At 36.4% G+C, this 22934-nt stretch overlaps 1 long non-coding RNA gene across 1 annotated transcript in view; it reads right to left on the bottom strand.

The window, feature by feature from the left end:
* Positions 1–22934, bottom strand: part of LOC309852262 — a 100425-nt gene that overhangs the window by 72931 nt on the left and 4560 nt on the right. The gene's annotated exons all lie outside the window — the stretch shown is intronic.

Below are 22934 nucleotides of genomic sequence, written 5' to 3'. Positions count from 1 at the left end.
ACGAGTCAAGTTACTACTTTCAAACACCTACTTCAAATAGATTCAAATACCTTCACTATTCTCTGTGAAAAAGAAATTCCGTGAACTAATGGAGGGCAAAGAGCTAATAATTTCACCATGTCTTATGGGAAGGCAGATTCACAAACAAAGGTAGGGACCTGAAATGTTTATTTCCTGTTTGAAAAGGAAAAATCCCAAGTTTGTAGATCACCTGTTCTCAAGGATAGTGGGGTTTACTTTGGGAATTCTCAGGTCTTTTCTCCAGTCAAAGGACTCTGATGACTCCAAACTCTAAGTAGAAGGTTTGGATGGAAATAAAGCAAGACCATTCTGAAGACAGAATGGTATGTGAGGGATGTCTCTTGGTACTTTGTGATACTTTGTTAAAGCAAGTGAGCTGTGGGCAAGCAAGGGTGACATTGGTACCCTTCAACACTTGGTATAACTACTGCCGCAGGAATTACATTTTTTTTAAAGATTTTATTTATTTATTTGAGAGAGAGACAGTGAGAGAGAACATGAGCGAGGAGGTCAGAGGGAGAAGCAGACTCCCCATGAAGCTGGGAGCCCGATGTGGGACTCGATCCCGGGACTCCAGGATCATGACCTGAGCTGAAGGCAGTCGTCCAACCAACTGAGCCACCCAGACGCCCAGGAATTACATTTTTAAACTTGAGTTTTTTTGTCTTTTGAAGATAAAATTAGGAAGATTCAGATTGTCAATGCCAATGTACATATCCTATAAATGAACGATTTTATAGTAAGGTCCTTGTGTTCTGGCTAAACAAAGAATGTGTTAATAGAAGCCAAAATTCTAGACAAGACATCAGGAGGTAAGGTAAGAGGTGACATGTCATCTCTCAGGCCTGTGGGGCCCAAGAGGCTCATGAACACAGAAATCTTTTGTGAATGTGGATATGCCCTGCATGACGCAATGTATCTCATTAGATGTATCCAACTATCCTAACTCTCTGATACAACCATTATAATTAACTATGCCCAAATTTGATCTATAGAGAAGGGAATAAAATAGGTTTAATTGGTTGGGCAATCTCCCTCTTGTTTTTCTTTATTTAAGAATATCTCCAGCTAACTCTGGAAAACAGCATGGAGGTTACTCAAAAACTTGAAAATAGAGCTACCCTACAACCCAGTAATTGCACTACTGTTTATTTACCCTAAAGATACAAATGTAGTGATCTGAAGGGGCACATGCACCCCAATGTTTATAGTAGCAATGTCCACAATAGCCAAACTACAGAAAGAGCCTAAATGCCCATCAGCAGATAGATGGATACAGAAGATGTACAATATATAGTACAATATATATATTGTATGATATATATATAGTATGATATATATATTGTATGTATATATATATTGTACATATATACATATATATGTATATATACACACATATATATGTATGTATATATTGTACATATATACATATATATAGTATGTATATATATAGTATGATATATATATTGTACAATTATACAATATATATAGTGTACTATACAGTATATAGTACTATGCAGCCATCAAAAGAAACAAAATCTTGCCATTTGCAACAACGTAGATGGAACTAGAGCAAAATAAGTCAATCAGAGAAAGACAATTATCATATTATCTCTCTGGCATGAGGAATTTGAGAGGCAGAACAGGGGGTTTGGGGAAAAAAGTGAAACAAGATGGGAATGGGAGGAAGACAAACCATAAAAGACCCTTAATCTCACAAAACAAACTGAGGGTTGCTGGGAGGTGCAGGGGGGTAGGGAGAGAGTGGTTGGGTTATGGGCATTGGGGAGGGTATGTGCTATGGTGAGTACTATGAAGTGTGTAAGCCTGACGATTCATAGACCTGTAACCCTGGGGCTAATAATACATTATATGTTAATAAAAATAATTTGAAAAAAAAAAGAGTATATATGGCTAAATAAAAACATTCTAGGGACGCCTGGGTGGCTCAGTTGATTAAGCGGCTGCCTTTGGCTCAGGTCATGATCCCAGCGTCCTGGGATCGAGTCCCACATCAGGCTCCTTGCTCAGCAGGGAGTCTGCTTCTCCCTCTGCCTCTGCCTGCCACTCTGTCTGCCTGTGCTTGCTCTCTGACAAATAAATAAATAAAATATTTAAAAAAAAATAAAAAAATAAAAACATTCTATCCCTCCTCTTCCTAATTTTTCACATGATTGTCAACTTTGTGATGTGTATATACATCCCTGAACTCTGACGGAGGTGCTTGTGACATTTGTAAACTCACTCCAGCAATGAATTTGAAAGTATTCCAAGTGCCTGGTAAGATAGAAGGGATCCAGACAAATAATGTTCAAGTCTTTCTAGTACATGTGCTTTCTGTCTTTATCTAGTTAAAAATGCTTGCACTTAACAGTCATTTGCATATTATATAGACATTTCCCCTGATAGTTTTAATCTTTGACACCTCGTATCATTATTAAACCAATCACTGTAACAGCTACTTCAAAAAATGATACATTATATCCCTCGAGTTTATCAATCATAGAACAATCTCAGTCCATCATCACATGAATTATTACAACACTGTTTGATATGTGTACCAAAAAGGGAAAAGTAGTCTCTTATCTTTGAACTTTTTAAGACAATCGCGTTAGGGCTGAACTGTACAGCACTCTCATGTCAATTATAAAGACATTATTCAATGGCTCTACTCAATCCATTTGACTTACAGTTAACCCCACAACTTCACTATTAACTTTACTTTCTACTTCTTTTAATATTTGACGCTTACACATCCTAAAAGATTGGTAGGATCTTTGAAATAGAATTAGAAATCAGCTAGCACAGGGTTTGCCAGAGTGGGGGATGTGAAACCAGGGTGTAAATCAGAATGATTTTTAGTGGAACACAAGATGGTTTCAGATGACATGCTGGCAAGGCAATAATTAACCTTGAATCTTGTAGTGAGAAAGTTATTCTCATCTCAACTTTCTTTCATTCCCTCTGGACACATCAAGAAGAATGAATCAGTGTGTTATTAATGTGTCTTTAACACTTACATTTCTTCAACACTTGCTATTACAACCAAGATAGAGTGCTCCTCAGGTTCAGCACCTTATGCTGGAGCAAGACAAAAGTATGTATTTTGTCATTTTTGAAGTTTTAGTAATTTTCTTTATATATAAGGTAAGTAAATATAACTGTTGTCCATTATGGTAGTGAAAGAAAACTTTCAAAATATATTTATAATTTAAACACTAATTCCATTTAAAAATATCAACAGATAAAGACAGTATACAGAAATAGTCAAAATCATGACAATATGCCAATGACTAATATTTGGAAACAAACTGATCTAGGATGACATACTCATTTTATACTTGAAAGACTGAATTCATGGGCAAACAAAGTTGTCAGGGACTGAATTGTGTCCCTTCCAAATTAATATGTGGAAGCCTTGACCACAAATTCCTACAAGTATGACTATATTTGGAGACAGGATCTTCAAAGATGTAATTGAAGTTAAGTAAGGTGGTATGGGTGGGCCCTAATCCAATCTAACTGGAGTTCTTTTAAGAAGTAGAAATTTGTACACACAGAGGAGACACAAGGAATATGAATATATAGAGGAAAGGCAGTCATCTGCAAGCAAAGGAGAGAGGCGTTAGGAGAAACCAAATCTTTCAGCACCTCAGTCATGGATTTTCAGCATTCATAACCATGATACAATGTCTGTGGTACTTTGTTATAGCAGCCTGAGTTAACTAAAACAGTAGTCAAAAATTTAATCAGAAGAGGGATGCAATTTGAACATGTTTCCTGATTCCTTTTTAGCCCCTCATTGAGAGTTACTTGTGTATTCTTCATTTGTAGAAGCTAGATTGTCTTGGGAAACAAATGAAAGTAAGACAGTCTTTGCCTTGATCCTATTTGAAATATACTAATAACTGATAATTAATAAATATGTACAGTCTTAATAAATACATCTAATGGAAATATAATTTCTTTTATCAACAGTCTCTTGATTATGGGTGATAATTATAGTGTCTCAGTAATACACACCATGGTTCTCAACTATAAGTATTATTGTCCCCTAGGAAACAACTGGCAATATGTGGAGACATTTTTGGTTGTCACAACTGGAGGTGGATGGTGGGGCTAAGGGCATCTTGTGGGTTAAGGTCATGGAAGCTGCTAAACATACTGCAATGAACACACCATGGTTCTCAACTAGAAGCATTATTGTCCCCTAGGAAACAACTGGCAATATGTGGAGACATTTTTGGTTGTCACAACTGGAGGTGGATGGTGGAGCTAATGGCATCTTGTGGGTTAAGGTCATGGAAGCTGCTAAACATACTATAATGACAAAGCCACCCTCCACACAAAGAATTATCTGGCCCCAAATTTCATTAATGTTGATGCTGAGAAACTCTGATGTAAAGAGAGGAGAATGGTAGACAATAAACCCAAGTTTGTATGAATTTAAGATCCATCCTCTTGTCATGTAATCTAATGTCAATGCAGAATTGAAGACATTAAAAACATGGCCATTTGATTAAAATGTGCTCTCCTTTTTTTCTTTTATAAAACAATAAAATATTTCTTCCATATCAGAGGCATCAGGATGAAATAAAATTTGTATAGGACATGTACAACCTGATGTAAATTATCTATTATTTCAGTTATGTTAAATAGCATAGACTGCCCATTTCTTTTATTTTTAAAGACTTATTTATTTATTTTAGAGAAAGAAAGAGTGTGCTAGGGGAGGGGCAAAGGGAGAGGAAGAGAGATAATCTCAAGCCAACTCCCAACTGAAAAGGAGCCCAGAGCAGGGCTCAATCTCATGACCCTGAGATTATGACCTGAGCTGAAACAAGAGTACATACCCAACTGATTGAGCCACCCAGATACGCCTAGATTGACAGTTTCTATAGAACTAGGATTTATTTATCTGTTTGTCCCAAGTAGTGGATTTGAAGCTAGATTAAATCACCCAATTAGCAAGTGAATGGATACACAGAGTTATACTCAAGTTAAGCAGCCTAATTAATTCTCTGATTTTATTATCAAAGCTTAACATCTACCTGATGGAGGTGGTAAAAATGTAGGCCAGAATCTGACATAGGGTAAGACAAATCTGATATAAAACTCATATTTTTGGTTAATTTTGGTAGATGTTCACTTACACTGAAGTGGTACCTTAGAACACTTGCTTTTGTGAATAAAGACACATACAGATTTATGGTGTGTTTTATATCCTTAATTCATCAATTCAGATAGTTGCAGAAAATATTGTTGAACTGGAAGACAACTCCTTTTTTCTTTCATCTCTTATTCTTTCTCTTGAACAGATGGTTGGTTTGCAATCCCATTGGGTGCCCCAGGGCTGCTCATTAAAATTCTCTCACTTTATGGGCTGTGTGCATTCATGCCTCCCATATGTCTGCTGAGTAGAGAAGATATCCTTTAATATTTAGTTACACTCCTTAGGACCTACCATTGAATAATGCCACTGAATGACTTCCACATATCGTTAATACTAACACAAACAAAGAATAAGTATACCTAAAACTAATTTCAAGCCTATAATGTAAACTCATCCTGGAAGCCAACAGACAACTATTTTTTTTTCTAATTCTTAATGCATAATTTAAATGTACTCACTAGCAATATTGAATTATTGCTCTACATATACTTGTGTTTGTGAATATAGGTAGATATTGCTTTGGAAAATTCTAGCTAATTTTATTGAACATTTACTATGTGCTTGATGCTGCTAAATGTTACATTTAATTTCATTTTCATAGCACTCTGAAATTTAATGATTATTATTCCCATTTTTAAGAATGAGAAAACTAAGATCAGAATTAAATATTATGCACATAGTTATATAGATGTAAGGTAAATAAAACTTTGATTCAAATTCAAGAAAAAAAAAGACTTTCCTTAAACATGGGGGGAAAACAAGATATAGTAACTCTCCTTTTGTGTCATTTCGACAGTACAAAGATAACAATAGGAAATCCTAAAGTAGATAAGTACTAATGTTAAGCCATTTTGTCAGAATTCTAAGATGATACCACATCCTACATTAGATATCAGACCTATATTTTCAGAGATAATCTATTTTCTCATCCTGTTTGTTGTTCTTGTGCTGCTTCCTACTTTCAACATGACAGTTCTTAAAAAATAAGCAGATAAATGGATGCATCAGTCTCCGGTATGATAATAAAGTGTAAACAATAGGTAATTGAGTGTGTCCTATAGAATTACTGAAACCTGAGTTCAAATTCTGAAAACATCATTTATTATCTTCGTGTCTCTGGAAAGTGACCTTCTGTTTTTTCATAGTGACAACTAGCAGTAATTGCTAATAAAATATTTGTGTGAGGAATTAACTGCTTAAAACTAAGACAAAACAAAACGTAGTGTCTGATGTATACATACACAGCAAGTGCTCTCTGAAAGTGGCTGGCCTTTCATGCCCCATACATCTAACTCAGTTACTTCCCAATCACCTCATTTAAATCCTGCATATATCCTTGGTGAGATTAATTGTCTCTTAATGCAGGAACACTGCCAACATGGAGGTAACAAATCTAAAGACATTAAACCTTAAACTAAAAATCACCTCTGCCCTAACAGGAGTTATTCAGCTGCTACTTCTGTATGGATTTTGGACAGAGTTCTGTTGTCCTGAGGGAGACATACAGCATTTAAAACCTTCACCAGCATTTGCTGGCTATATGTCTTCTCTGTCTCTCAGTCTCTTTTTCTCACTCTCTCTATATAGTTATATTTACATTTTGAATCCACCTTAATAGTCAAACAGTAGTTACCTTGTGATATCAGTAAATTAAGAGATGAACTTAAATAAATTAGTTAACTGTTGCTGCCAGAGGTGTTAAAATTTATTTTTTGTCTTGAAGAAGTGAGAAGTTCCGTGACATAAAATGTGACAGTAGCTTCGGTGGTGCTGCACTTGAGGAAACATAATACACCAGAAAGGAATTAGTCCTGGAAGTCAACAGCCCTGGGTTCTTATTCTAACAAAACTCACTGAACGGTGAGAGCAGAAGAAAAGGAGAACTGTGAATACTGGTTAAGAGCATAGGCTCTGAAAGCAGACTATGTGGGTAATATGCTATTTCACTCAGAATATTTCTGTGACTTTGAGTAAATTCCTTAGAATGTCTGAGCTCAGCTTCCTCATGTGTAAAATGAGGACAGTGATAATATCCTCATTGTTGTTGTTGTTGTTGTTGTTGTTTGCAAAGGTAGATGGCAGTAATGGATATAAAAACCTTAGGACAGTAGGTGGAACATGAGATCATTTCATAATAGTATTGTTGTTATTATTATTATATTCCAAATCTACTTTATTTGAAATAGGAGAGAACTTGGCTTGACAAACACTAATGGAATGTTCATCTGTTATATATACTGTGGTCGCTTGCTTACTTGCTTGCTTTCTTCCTCTGTCTCCACCCTGCCCCCATCTCTCTCTCTCCCCTTCACTTTTTTCCCTAAAAATCCACTTTTAGTTATCAGAGCCAGTGTAGATAGATAAGGATTTTTCCTGTTTACTGCTGACTTTTACTACTGAAAATAGCATCTGGTGATATATTCAATAAATATCAATTGAATGAGTACAAATGTATGAGCACCAAGTGGACCTAATCAAATCAACATCTGAGACTGATACTTAGAATTTTTTTTTTTTTAACGACCTTCTTAGGTTCTGTTGTGTGCAACCTGTGATCTACACTCAGAAAAGCGTAGTTTTAGTGAATCTAGTATGTGGAGATAATTAGACTGACCATAAAATACATTGTCAAAATGGGGACAATTTTAAGTGTAAACTGGGATCTCAATGATAATTATGACAACAAAGGAGACATAAATCTAGACTTTATTCATCATGGAGAAATGCTAGAGACAGCCAAAAAGTGATAGTGTTTCAGGCATTAAGAGGATGAATGATATACAGCTGCTGACTAATCCCAAGGAAACCTTTGTAAATGCATATCTCTCTAAGTTTATTCTCCTGAGCTGAGGTTTTTGGAAGCCACTAGAGATGGCAAAGTTATAAGACTCTGATATGACCCAGAGGTGGGGACTCATGTAACTATTACATTCTTAATTTTTTAAATTTTTTTAAATTTTATTTATTTATCTGATAGAGATCACAAGTAGACAGAGGGCAGGCAGAGAGAGGGGGGAAGCAGCTCCCTGCTGAGCAGAGAGCCCGATATGGGGCTCCATCCCAGGACCCTGGGATCATGACCTGAGCCAAAGTCAGAGGCTTTAACCCACTGAGCCACCCAGGTACCTCTATTACATTCTTAATGTAGATATGTAAGATTTTGTAGTTATGTAATCATATAATCATGTAGATATGTAAGATTATATAAGATTTTTTAATAATAAGCAATAAGTGATGCAAGTGAATTCAGTCAGTCTTGCAAATTTAACACAAATGATGTTTTTTCTTTTATTTCAAGGTAGGTTTAAAGATACTACATTTACAAAAAGTATTCATACAGACCAGTACTTCCAAAATCCTGCTTAGTACTTCTATAAATTCAGGCTCCTCACTGGCACTTGGAATAAGAATGTAAAGGCCCTCTCCCCATCAGAGCCCAGGCTGCCTTTGGCAACTATTTTTTTCTTGCTGTGCACTCCCTCCAACTGAAGTATCAACAGTTTAGTTATGTCCTTTCATCAGTCATGATTTTAGTCTCACTCAAAAGTGGGATATGTGATACTGACATCAGGTCTAATATTAGTTACCTATACTGAAGAGAAGAAGATGCAGTCGGGGCTAACACAAAACTATATAAAAAACATCAGGAATGAAGTTAATACTGGTATCAGGTTCTAAGTCAGGTATTCTTTGTTTGGAATGCCAAAGTAAAAGCAAGGAAAGCAGGCAATTGCAGGCATAATAATGCAAATTCAGCATTCAAGGGACACTCCAGAATATTTAAGATGTACACAATGAGTTGGCCAGATTCTCATCCTATTGGGTACTATTTACATCGTATGTGGTTGCATGTGTGTATAATTACTTTGGTTTCCTACATTCATTTTAGTATGCGCAAGTATGTTTCTCTTTTTCTGCTCCCAAGACTTTATTTCACAATGAGCCAAATAAGGATGAAGAAAATGTTTTCTCATGATCGTGAGTCTGAAAAGAAAAAGGGAAAAAAAAAAAAAAAAAGTGAAAAGAAAAGTGAAGCCCACTGCAAAAGGCATGATACCCAGACAAGACAGGGGTGATTACTGGCCACTTCAGGCATCTGGATGTTTGGTGTTTCAAATAGAATCATCATTCCTCTGCAGAGTGTGTCTCTGTGTCTAGCAGCTACAAATAGATCCAAGACTTGCCAGAGTTTCTGTCTTCTGATCTCATTATACAAACCACTAAAATGAGCAAAGGAATAACTCCCAAAAGCTTTCACGTAGTTAATGGCAGCAGGGGGATGTCTGCCTTTGATATTCACCTGTTCGGCATACCTAACTCACTTTGTGCCTCTCTTTCAAAAGCTATTTAAGGGGTGGGGGTGGGAGGGGTATCTTTCTTTCAAAGGCAGTATCATAGGGATCTTATTGGCCAGTTTCTGTGTGTATGTATGTGTGTGTGTGTGTGTGTGTGTAAAAGAAAAAGATGGAGAGAACTGAAAACAACTTCAATTTTTAGGATAAATGCTATTGTGTTTGCAAAATCAAGCTTGTAATTAAACCATAATAATATTGTCCAAGCACATGCATCAGTACCTTTTCTGGGTATGTAATGAGGAGCTGGTGTCTACAATCAAACTTTACTGTTATGTCCTACCCATACATTTATTTAACAAATATTTCTTAATATTTAAATTTTATAATGCCTTGCCAAAAAGTGGGGTGACAGTTAATCAAGAGGTACCCAGAAGTGTGAAACAAGAGGTAGTTTCTACTCCTAAAGAATTTATGACTAAAGAGGGAAACCCAACCTGCCTGCAGCTGTGATAAAAATTGGGATGAATAACTGTTAAGTCCAACGAGTCAGCAAGGACTGTGAAATAATTCTGACTGGGTGTGGAGGCTGGAAAGAAGGCTGCCAGAGGAAGTTTCACGGGAAAACTGTCCATATCACCAGGTGAAATGAGGTAAGTTTGATAAGGAAATGATGAGGGAGAAGAGCCTTACAGGGGGAGAGATAGAGGCATTTGCACCGGGCTGAAATACTGGGTTGAAAATACAATTAAAAAGGGAAAAATAACCATGTTGGTGTATTCTAATCCTTGTGCACAAATTCGCTAGAAAAGATGATACTAGAATTACTTAGAATTAAGTTTGGAAAGGTCCGTATTAGAAAATAGGGTGAAATTTCAAAATTTTTCTGTATTCAAAGTGATACGATTAAATATGTTTTCAAACAGGCGAGCTGTGTTGGTGTTTATTCTTTTTCAGGTTCAGAACAGTGTGTCTTTGGAATTTTTTTTTTAATGTTTATTTTATTTTTAATTTAAAATAATGTTTATTTTATTTTTAATGTTATTGTGTTCCCACTCATGAGTTACTTGGTTAAACCTCCATGGCAGTAGAATTTTTGTTTTGTGATATTATGATGGGTAGTACTGGAATCATGAGGTGGGGCTTTGATTAATGAATTGAAAACCAAAAGAGTACAAAACAGATAGCTTCTGCTTCTCTCAGTACTTCTGAGCATTTGCTGGAAGTCAAATACCATTAACAAATCAAGTGGGTGCTTCTTGGTACTTTATTATTCGACAGTCATCTTAATTGTTAATAATTCCTAAGAGCACTGGAGTGAAATATGAATGGGTAGATATTTTTAAAAAATCAATTTTTTACAAGGAAGCCAAGACCTAGAAATATTTACTAAAGTTCTAGAATAATGAAAGGCAAAATTACAATTTAAAAGTGAGATGCAACTCATTGGATGTTCATTCCAAGGATGGAACTTGACCAAAAAAAAAAAAGTATCATTGCCATTGCCTGGTACAAATATGTAGACTCTTCAGTGCCAGAGGCCTTTTAATAACCTCAAGGATTAGTGTGCAAAGAAAGATGATGATAATGATGGTGATGATGTTGATAGTATTCCTCAACATTCCACATATTCTCTCTGTAACATTCGATACTATTCATAACTCTCTGTGGTAGACCCTATTATTAATATCTCCATTTGACTTAAGAGGAAATAGAAACAAAAGAGGCTTAGTAATTAGCCCAAGTTTTCACAGCCTTTAAATGCAGTCCCGGAAGAACTAGATTTCTAAGTTACACAGTCTGGTTCCAGGACATGTCTTGAAATCATGCTCTGCTGCTCTCAGTGAATCTGGGTGTAGGACACCTAGCTAATGATATATAATAGCTAACATGTATCTAGATGGGACTATACTAAAGATTTTTACAAACACTTAACTTATGCGATCCTCAAAACACACCTGTGAGGTAAATACCAACCCACCTCACCCCAATCCATTACAAATATCAATGATGCTCAGAGGTCTGATAATTGGTCCACAACCAATGAATATGAGAGACAGTTTTCAATCTCATAACTATTGCCGTTGGCAATAGTTTGGCAATAGTTTGTAATGCTTTACTTCCGTAAATGAATCCTGGCCATGTGTCTCAGAGACCGTGCATTATATCATACACTAAGAGACCAAACCTGGTCATTTATTTTCTAAGCTGTTTCCCTTTTCAGAGTGAAATGAGAGGGTTGTCACAATTATTTTGAGATAGTAGCCCCAGACTGGATCTTTCCTAGGTAAAGCTTCTAGAATGTACAGACTTTCTTCATATAGAGTTGTGACAGAGCACTGGATCCTAGATCTAAAAATCTGTATTAGTAACCCACAGTTAAAATCTATAAGAAGTCATTCAATCCTGAATGAATTTTCTGTTTGGATCTTCATGTCCTCACCAAACAAAGAGAGGGGTGATGCCTTAGGCCAGGCTACTATAACAAAATACAAAAGACTATGTGGATTATAAACAACAGAAATGTACCCCTTGCAGATCTCGAGACTGGAAATCCAAGATCAGGGTGCCAGCAGGATTTGCTTCTTGAGAGACTGTTTTTCTTTTTTTTTTTTTTTTGGTTTATAGACTGTTGACTTCTCATTTTATTCTCAATGCGAAAAGAAGGCGAGAGAGCTTTCTGCTGTTTCTTTTGTAAGGACACTAATCCCATTCATGAGGGCTCCACACTCAGAACTTAATTATCTCCCAAAGGCCCTGCCTTCTAATCCCATCACATTGGGAAACAGGATTTCTACATTTGAAGTGTGCAGGAAGACAAACTTTCAGTCCCTTGCAGTTGGCAGGATTACTTCTTCTTTTTTTTTTTTTTTCAGATCCACAAATTCGTCTCTAGGAAGTCCTCCCTAAACGCCTTCTCTTCCCTCTTTCCTTTCCATCTTCTGCATCCTCTGCCTCCCTCCCTTAGCTCCAATCAGACAGTACTTGTATTATGTGGGTACTTGTTTGTCTCCTCAGTTAGACCATAAGGTCTGGGAGGCCATAAAATGTCTATCTTAGTATTTCATCTGCCTAGTACAATGCATGGTACATAGTAGGAACCCAATGCATGTTTAAATGAGGGAGGGGAAAAATAAGGTTTCTTGGTGACTAAGGTATTTTCATATATAAGCTAATTCTTTCTTCAGTACTACATGAGAATGTAGGGTCAGCTTTGGCAAGGAGAGACTTTCTGCTTAGGGCGTGAAATTACCATGTATTAATTTATTCATATGTTCATTCACTCAGTCTCTCATTGTAACTGCCTGCAGTCTTTCAGGCAGTAAATGACAGAGTTGGTGACTGAACCTGCATTTGATAAAAACCGTAGTCCAATTGTGCAATGTGGTAGTGAATCCATTCTAAACTACCTCTGGGGGGGGGGGGGAGGTTCTAATCTCTTGAGTGATAAAGTGGTGATTTGATTGGCTGAGCCACCAGAATGACATTAGGGAGTGGCGCTATATTGGAGTGAGTTGGCAGCCTCCTTTGGTAAAAAAGCCAGCATTCATTTGGCTATATAGGTTCTGGTCTATTTGTTTAACAATTAGTGACATTATGTTTCCCCATAACCTTTATTAGACCCCATTCAAGCGTTTAATCAACCTGTGCTTAAAGAAGAGCTCCAGGAGATTGTGTACTGTCCCACTGCTGCTTTGGGGAATGGGAGTGGCACACAAGTATTCAGTATACTCCTCAGTATTCAGCATTTTGGGGGTCTTTCCTGATAAATAACTTGTCCTATTAAGTCTTGTCTTTTCTTTCTTTCTTTCTTCTTCTTTTTTTTTTTTTTTTTTTTTTTTTTTTGTATGAATAAAAAAGAAACCATTTGTGTCTGGTTAGATAAAGTCTCTTAAAAAGTTGTTTTTCCTGGGGGATGTGGGTCCCAGGAGACTATAAAGTAGTAATTTCATTTGAATTATTCACAGATACCAAGTAACATTTAAGTAAATTAGGCTATTACCTCAACTTGCAAATTAGAGACAAACATACTTTTCAAGTCAATAGAAAAGTTCTATTTGTTTGAGATAATATGGTTAACTCAATACATATTACCAGTTATTTCTTTTGGTTGTATTCTATAGCTGAACCTAATAATCCCAGCCCTCATGTTTTATGCCTAATGTCCCACTGCATGAACAATCTGTTTGGGCATCCATATTAATTTTCTATCCTGTTTACGTCTGTATATTTTTACTTTTATTTTCTTTAAAAGTGCATTCTTTTGGAGAGCTTTCCTGTCCCCTCCTACCAAATCCACTATAGGCTTAACAATTCTAGTAAATTAAATTTGTGCTAGCAAGTAGACAAAATAAATAAATGGCTTAAAAACATCACAATCAAGTATGATAATAGCAAAGTGTTATACTTTTAATAAATGATTAGGAATGGTTGTAATGCAAAGATTTATTTCACAGAACAAAAGCACTTAAGCAGGAGTTTATATGGCTGCTATGCTTCAGTGATGATAACATTGGGACTTCAACCTGCATAGCTACAATGATTAATTAACGGCCTTGTTCGGGATGAGTGAGCACCATTATTGTTCTTAAATAGGAAAAGGCAGATAACCATTACTGATTATTCCTCAATTCCCAGTCTTACTTGTTAAGGACTAAAGGATGCTAAAGTAGGTTGTACAATTTCAAAGCTGCTATGAGAAGCAGGAAATAATAGAATTTCTATACCATGTATATAGGTGAAAGCTGGATTAGTTAAAAAGATTCTAGTTAGCAGTGAGATTTATCCTGAAAGGTCTGAATATAAAATTTATTCCTATGAATAACATTCTAACTACTTCAAGAAGAAGTAATTTAGATCTCCAAAATATGATCAAGCTGTATTTCTCTGTCTAGGGCAACTACCTCTCCTCAAAATAAAAATAGTAAGAAAAAGAAATAACTTACTGATCGAAAATCATAAACTTGGTCAATCTAATGAAAGCAGTTTCCAGAAGCATGGACTTTGTTCACTTACTATTTTTATTTTCTTTTGTTGTTTTCTGGGGTATAATTGGGTGATATCAGTTCTTTCATTCCTTCTTTTTTAAAAATCATGTGACTGCATTTATATTTCTGATGCAAATTTATTTGGGCAGTTCAACAAAGTTTAGAGACAGTTTCCTTCTGCATCTTGGAAATACTTCTACCAAGTCTCCTCTGGAAATTCTCTAAATAATTTGAAGAGGGAGAAGTAAACACTTCTTTAGAATGGTTCTGAAGGAATACCCTCTGGAATTCTGTGGCCGGCAGAGCATACCAGTTATAGCCATTCAGTGCTATTGATGGTTCCTAGCACTCCTCTGAGCTGAGATGTCCTGACTGTAGAGCAATATAGAAACCTGTCTTTTGCTTTGCCCACCAGACAGGATGAAGAGTAATATGTTATCTGTGACTATCTGAATTCAACAAGAGTGCTGCCTTGATAGTTGCCACAATCATCACTGAAAAGACTCCAATGAGAAGAATTTGACTGATTTTACTTAAAAAAAAAAGGAAAAAAATATGTGTATGATTTTTTTCAGTATTTGAAATATTCCTTTATATTTCTGCTATTTTTAAAATAATGTTCCTTAATTTATTTGAGAGAAAGAGAGAGAGAGAGCATGCACACACACACATTTGTGCAAGCTAGGGAGGTGCAGAGGGAGAGGGAGAGAATCTCAAGCAGACTCCTAGCTGAGTGCAGAGCTCAATATAGGGCACAATCCTACGACCCCAAGACCATGACATGAGCTGAAATCAAGAGAAGATGCTTAACTGACTAAGTTGGTTATCAGGCACCCCAATAAATTTTTGCTCTTTTCAAAGAATAGAGTCACATATTTTTTCTCCAGGATCACAAAGCTCATTAAACCATTTTGCAGAAGAGAGAATGGACCCTGGGAAGAATTCATCCTCTCTTGCACATCCAACAATGAAAAGACAAGACTCAGACTTAGGTGACCTTCATAAAGTCGAAGGTTAAGAATGTGCTCTTCTTCTACAATGTGTAATATGACCAGAGAGAAGATGGTTTTATTTGTTCAAAAGTCACACACTATCTAAGTGCTGTGAAGTGTGTAAGCCTGATGATTCACAGACCTGTACCCCTGGACTAATAATACATTATATGTTAATAAAAAAATATTTAAAAAACACACACTATCCAGTTCTAAAGAGTATTAGAAACTATTTATAGACTATGACTATTAATAAGAATGTGGATTATAAAAATAGCAAAGACTTCAAAGTATCTAATTTTTAGAGAAACAGTTAATTTGAGTACATTCATACTATGGAATTTTATATAAACATTACAAGTGAAGAGATAGATCTGCATACCTCACACTATAAAAATTTTTATACCAGGGTGAATACAGGTCTCAAAGATGTATTAACTAAGAAGAGAAAATCACCTGATAAGATTGAATGTATGATCTTGTGTATGTGTTACATTGTGTGTATATGTTAATGTTCTTATACATGTTCATGATCTGAAGTATTTTATGTTTGACACTAAACTATAGATACCTAAGGCATGTTCAGCCATATAGCATCCAAAATATTAAAGGTGGTTCATTAAATTTTAGTCCATATTCTATATTAATCTTCAAAAACATACTTTATCTTTCCTTGAAATTAAGGACAAACAAAAAAAAACCAGTAGCCACCTCTTTAAGAACCACTTATCATACAGAATACATTAACAAACAAGGTTACTTATTCATAACAGTCTGTGCAGTTCTCCCTCTCTCATTAGTCCTCCTTATAGCTCTACATTGCCCTAATTAAATACTTAATTTTATCATATTTTTTATATCCTCAAACTTAAAACTTTCTCTCAACCCAGAACCCTGCAGTTGGAGTGTTCTGGCTAACACAGGGCACTAGCTGAAGAAATTTTTGAGAGTCTGACCTTTTTCTGCCTGGTCTGACTCCTAGTCAGTGTTTTCCTAATGATATTTTGAGTATTAACAATGATCCCCAAGTCTAGTTATACTTCAGAATCATCTGTATTGGGAGCCACCGATAGCTGTCAGTAATTTAATTTTCTGGCTGGAAGGATATTTTGAACTGAAGTTGCTTTTTCTTTCTTTCTTTTTTTTTTTTAACATCTTAAAAATCATTCACTTTCAGTTATTTGAGGGACTTCAGATTACCCTTCAATCACTTAATTTGACAAATATTAAAACTGAGGTTCAGAGCAGTTAAGTGTATTTTCCAAGGTCACAGAGCAAGTTATTGGAAATCATTGTTACATATATCAGGACACTCTCCTGCCTTGTTAGCTACAATCTAATGAGCACAATTTAATCTTTCTGTGATCCTTAGGGCTTTTGCCGGGCCTGCAATCATTAAGAACATCAGTGATTAGCATATAGGAAAGTGAGCTGAAAGATGGGTTAGTGTTGGCATTTTTTTCACTCGTCTTTAATATTTAAGACGAGGATTTGTTTCCCCACAACTACTCTTCTTGCCAGTTTATCCTTTTCTCCTAAATACAAATTTGAAAAATAGACTGTTTTTAAATACCAAAGAAAGTTCACAACAGTCTATGTTATGAGAATTTGACCTTCTGTTGCTTTTTAATTTAACTTCATAGAATTTATAGTTACCATTAGTAACACTGACTTTTGGGAATCTGTTCAGTTCCTTTAGCTCTTTGCTCCTTCAGATACTCTTTTATAATCTTTTCCCAAATATTTAGTTTTTTCTTCCAAGACAACAGGTAGTAGTTGTGGTCAGGCTTCTAAAAAAGTTCAATGGACCCAAAATCTAACACTTTTATTCTAACTCGGGGTCTCTGCTAGTCGAGAATGCTTGTGATGATGAAGAATGAGGACCTATGGGAAGATATATATCTAACTCTCCAATGTAATTTTTCTAGAAAATACAGAAGAAGGAAGGGCAAAACTTATTTATAAATATATTTTTCAAAATAGATTGGCATTTTCAGCTACATGCAAAGGTAAACATATAGTTGTATTCACATAGTTATCTTTATGGATACCAGCTAATTACAATAGAAATGGTCCGTGTTTTAGTTTTAAATAGACAAAAAAATAATTTTAATGAATGTTGTAAAATAGATTTATAAAACGTAATGGTTTCTGTGCCTAAACTTTTTATTTGTAAAACAATAAAAATAAAAATAGCTTATCTTTTCCATCACTGAAAAGAAAAAAAAAAAAAAAGACTTGTTCACATATGCCGAGATTTCATCTGCTAAATCTCAGCTATGTTTGCCAGATGTTGGGCTACGAGGCTCACACCAACTCAAGTAAGTAGGCATTACGAACCTGTACCCATCAACTCCACTTTTGCTCCCTCAGATTCCCACTTCTTTTTAGTTTTTAATTAATCCCCACCTCCCTAATCCTTCAGGGTCATATGAGTGCTATAATTGTTGTAATTATTATGTATGAGCACCTGCTTGGTGCAGGGGCCTGTGTTCTGTGCTACATGAGACACGAGGGGCCCATAAAAAGGTTCCCACCCCTAAAACCATGTGAGAATTATTCGGGTCAAACTCAGGATGGAAATGAAGAAAGCACACTTCTTCCTCTTTCATGGTATGCAACTTCTCATTTCTTGTATTCTTTGCCTGTCAATAAGAGGTACTTCTAAAAGGCAGCATTTAGAGACAGTTTGAACTCGGATAACTAGGATGGAGGTATATGATAGAATTTAACAACATTTGCGTTTTTGCCTACAATTAAAGGATATGAGCCAGCTTGAGTACTTTAGTGGTGACAAACTTGATATATTAATATCCACACTTTCTATTTAGACCTTTTAGTCTGTCAATTGAGAGTCTTTGAATCACACTTGATAATTTTTCACATAAAGGACAGTTTAGAGTTTAGAGTAAATTAGATCCTTACATGAAATAAATAAATTAGATCTATCTATTTATTATTATTTATTTATTTATCTCAGTAAATTAGATCCTGTCATGAAAACTGTTGTATACCTTCTGCCTTTTGAAACTGGACATACATGGAACTTGGTACAGTTATCAGTGTAGAAAGTTACTTTAAAAATCCCAACCATAAGTGGACAGAGATACTCCAGAGAAGACTGAGGACTCAGCAGTCAAGACTAGAAAAATTCACCTGCAAGTAATGGTCTTGGTCTATTTTTCTTTTACGTCATCCATTTATAAATCACAGAATTCTAATCAGCAGAGAAAAATGAGCAATTGTGCCCGGTGTATTGCAGTGAGGGGATGAGCGGGTTTGTGAATGAATAATCAGTGATGTGACCAAAACCCACAGGGCATGACACAGACGGAGTGGCTAGATCTCAAAGGACTGATTGCAGTGGTGTTCCTGTGGTCTGAGAATGCTTAAACGCTGGGCTGTTTCTTGACCATTTAGATGCTTTCGTTTGAAAGGGGGCTGAAAGCCTTAACTGCTGTATCAATACACTATTTTATTCCTTAATGCAGAGAATGGAAAGGGGAGGGAGAGAAACAAGGTAACTCATATACAAAATTTGTATCAAAACACTTGATTATGAGACTCTTTGGAATTTAGAACTCTGGCCATAGTATTGCTCAGTTAAGGGACTGTTCCAAGTTACCCCAGATAAACCACCCGAAAAAACAGTATGTCCTCCCACAATCCGCCATTAATGAGGCCTCCTCTGAACCCACTCTTTCACTTGCCTTAACTGGTATGTGCTCAGTCTTTTACAAAAGACTTTAGTCTTAGTCTCTTGCTGAACTTCAGAATCTTTCTAGATTCAGAAAATCAAGTCTTCCACTTCCCCCATACCCAAGGCCATTCTTTATTTTTGCTTCACACTTCCTGACTTGACTTTTTCTTGCTATGACAAGATTCATGTATACTGAACCCTCATGAGCAATACTCTTTAAGACTAATACTCAGTGACTACAGTAGTGTTTTCCCTATTGTAGAAGCTCACTATGTATTTATTAAATGGATGAATGAATGCAAATTTCCTATATCCTATATTCAACAGTTACCAGATGAGTACTCTCTTGTTGCAGGCACAGTTCTAAGTGCTGGAGGGGATGAGAAACTTGAAGTGTGTTTATAGAGACATCAGCCTGGTTTCCTTAGACCATAAGGGTAACCCACATTGCTTCTGCATATAATCCTTAGGTAGATCACATCCTCTTCCTTTTTAATTTCCACCTTCCTCTCTGACATGGTGCTGAAATGACATGGCTTTTGAATACAGAAGTACAGAATGAGCTAAAAATGAAGATTGTGATCTGATATTCTATCTACCAACACTTGCAGATTGAAGTAACTGTGCATCTAAAAGGTAAAGGAAGTTTCCCAGAATTATAAGGCCATTTTTTGGTCTTATTGGTAGAATCTTCAATGTTTCACATCTGGGTCCTAAGACGCTGAGGTTCCTGACCTTCTCATTGTTTTTTTTTCTGGAACCTGAGTTCTAATTCCTAATGGTATTGGCTTATATCAGTGACCAGGTAACCCCTCATTTTCTTTAGCCAACAAACTTAACAGAAACTGTGCCTATGGTTAGCCTTGGTATGCCAAAAAGCTCAATGTTCCTCTGGGCTCTGTGGCTTCTTTTCCCTCCTGAAGCAAAAGGGTTGCCTTTCCTATGATTCAGAGACACATCTCAAATCCTGTTTATGAAATTAAAACTCAGAATTAATTTTGGACTGGTATAGGCATTGCTACCTTCCTCTTTAGTTTTAGTTCTAATTAAAGGCAATCAGAAAGACTATCTAATGTGGAGGCTGAAGGCATGAGCTTTGAAACTATCTCTGCAATTGGCTGTGAGACCTTGAGTAAACTTACTTTTATCTCTGAGTCTCAAAGTTGGGATCTGTAAAATGGGAAGTAACACAGTGTGATTTTTTTGGAATCAAATGAGATACCACATGGGAATACCAAATGCACTTGTGCTGCAATCAGTGTGTGTGTGTGTGTGTGTGTGTGTGTGTGTGTGTATACATTTAGAGAGAGAGAGAGAGAGCCTGTGTGAGCATGAGCTGTGGGGGAGGGGTACAGGGAGAGAGAATCTTAAGCAGACTCCGTGCTCAATGCACAGCCAGACATAGGGCTCAAACTCACAACCCTGAGATTGTGGGCTTGAGCCAAAATCAAGAGTTGGACACTTAACCAAATGAGCCGCTCAGGTGCCCCTCATATTTTTAAAGCATACATACACTCATTTGCCTCTGGTGCTCCTAATAACTTCCTACTCATTCTTGGGAAACAAAAATGATCTATACTAAGTCTGTCAATTTCACGGAACTGATTCTAAGCCTTGCCTTTGTCCCCTACCAAGGCCACATTGTTTATTCCTATCATACCACATGTCCCTTACTCCCACCCCACTGTCCCTAGTGACACGTTTCTTTCATGTCACACTTTACACATAGCCATATGTGAGACTTGACTACTGCCCAGCAATACGTTGTATGGTCATTCTCTTGTGTCATTATGATGCCTTCTGGAAGTAGAAGTCATTTATCTGTTTAGCACAGTTTATTCAGCATAGTTTTTATCACAGTAACTCCCAAATAAATCCTTACTGATCAATGAATAAATTGTTCCTGTTTGCCAGGACGTGCTCTAATAGTTTAGGACACTGGCTTGGAATTTTAGAGATAGAACACAATCAGCATGGTGTATAAACTCTTAACCTAGAGTCAGTCTACCTGGCTTCATTTTTAGTTCTACTACTTATCTCATGGAAATATGAGGAGGACATCTAGCTTCTGGATGTCCCAAAGAATTACCACAAAATAACAGATTAAGGTTAGTTAATCATGTACAGTATATGCAGACACTTATCCATCTATTTATTTATGTGATGGGGGTGGATTCTGGTTCCAGATTTAACTAATTAGGGCTGAAAAAACACAGAGGCTTTTTTCACTCGTGTCCTGGGAATAAGAGGGCAGAGTAGCCATGCATATGTGACATATTTTTCAATCCTGAGCGCTTTTATTTCACTAATGTCAAGTGTTAATCTGTTTCTTTTTAAAAATAATTACAACTGGACTCCGAGAGATCATACCTCTTGGACAAGGTTGTGTACAGAGTATGTAAATATGTATTTCCATAGTATGGACTTCAGTGTGGAATATCACAAGGTAGCCATAGTTTTGTGTTGTTGATGTTGTGGTTGTTGTTTTCTTAACATGGATTCGTTATCTCTACTCTTCCATTCTACATGCCACAAATAAAAAGAGCATAAACAGAAATTCTATTAAGAGTATCTTAAAAGAGATTCCATTTAAAAACAAAGGTAATGAGGAGAGAAGGAAGAAAAGGTGATCAGAATTGGGCAAGTGGAAGCATTTTAAAATACAGCTTCCTACAAAGCGGCAAAAGGCAGAGACACAAACTGTAGGGATGGTTCCTCAGGGGTCGGAATGCTTCACTCTGCCTTAGCTTTGGAGTTTGCGGCCGCTTAGTTGTGAGCCAGCAGCACCATCTAGAGGCACAGAGCAACCCTGCACATGAAGCAAACAGAATGGAGCCCATCTATTTAATTTGAGCAATGGCAAACCATTGCTTCATTTTTCAATATGTATATATAGCCCCTTACAGAAGGCCTGCAAAGGAATTGCTTCCCATTCCTATCAAAAGATGACTGCAGAGTTCATTACTGGGAACACTCAAGGCTTCACTTCAGAAGCTAAAACTTACCTCCACAACTTCCCTACTGAGAAGAAAGCCTCCGACTTTCAAATTAGTTAATTCATTCCATATATCTAACTGGATACCTGCCATGCCTCAGGCTTTGTGCTAGGCACTAGGGGACACTGACAAGGATACATTACTGACTGGCCCTCTATACATACCCTGGCTTGCATATCTACATCTAACCACAAGGATAAATCTTCTGTTTTCTCCTTTTAAATGGTTTCTGAGTACTGAAAGTAGAAATATTTTAAAGCAATCATTATATTTGAAAAATACTTGTTCTGTGTAAAACCTCCAGAACGTCTTGTGTGAAATCATAGGGGTCCTACAGTCTTAAGAGCAGTCATTATCAAACTTTGGTGTCCATGAGAATTACCTGGTAGACTTTTTATTACAATACAAAATCCTAAGCTCCAAGCCCCAGACATTCTAATAAGAAAAACACATGGTGTGGCTCAGGATATTGTATTGCACCTATATATGTTTATCTGGTTTTTATAATGGAAGTGAGAAATGGGCCAGGCTTTCAAAGGAAAATGCTCTAATTTTTATTTGCCGGGAAGCTAATGCCAGCACCACAAACCAGAGGGTATCTTTCCTTATATTTTTCTTATTTCCTTAATGGTCTTTATCTATTGTTTAGACTAGAGAATACCTAAGAGCCCCACCTATACTATAGTCCGGCAGTGAGTGCCAAGGTTTTACTTATGATCCCTTCTCTTTACATTATAGCTCTAATTGTCACAACTGGGTCGTGGCTACATAC

Source organism: Mustela nivalis, assembly GCF_964662115.1.
Source record: "Mustela nivalis genome assembly, chromosome: 18".
Lineage (NCBI taxonomy): Eukaryota > Metazoa > Chordata > Mammalia > Carnivora > Mustelidae > Mustela > Mustela nivalis.
Note: the sequence above shows the minus strand (reverse complement) of the source record. Positions and strands in the feature narration are given on the sequence as shown.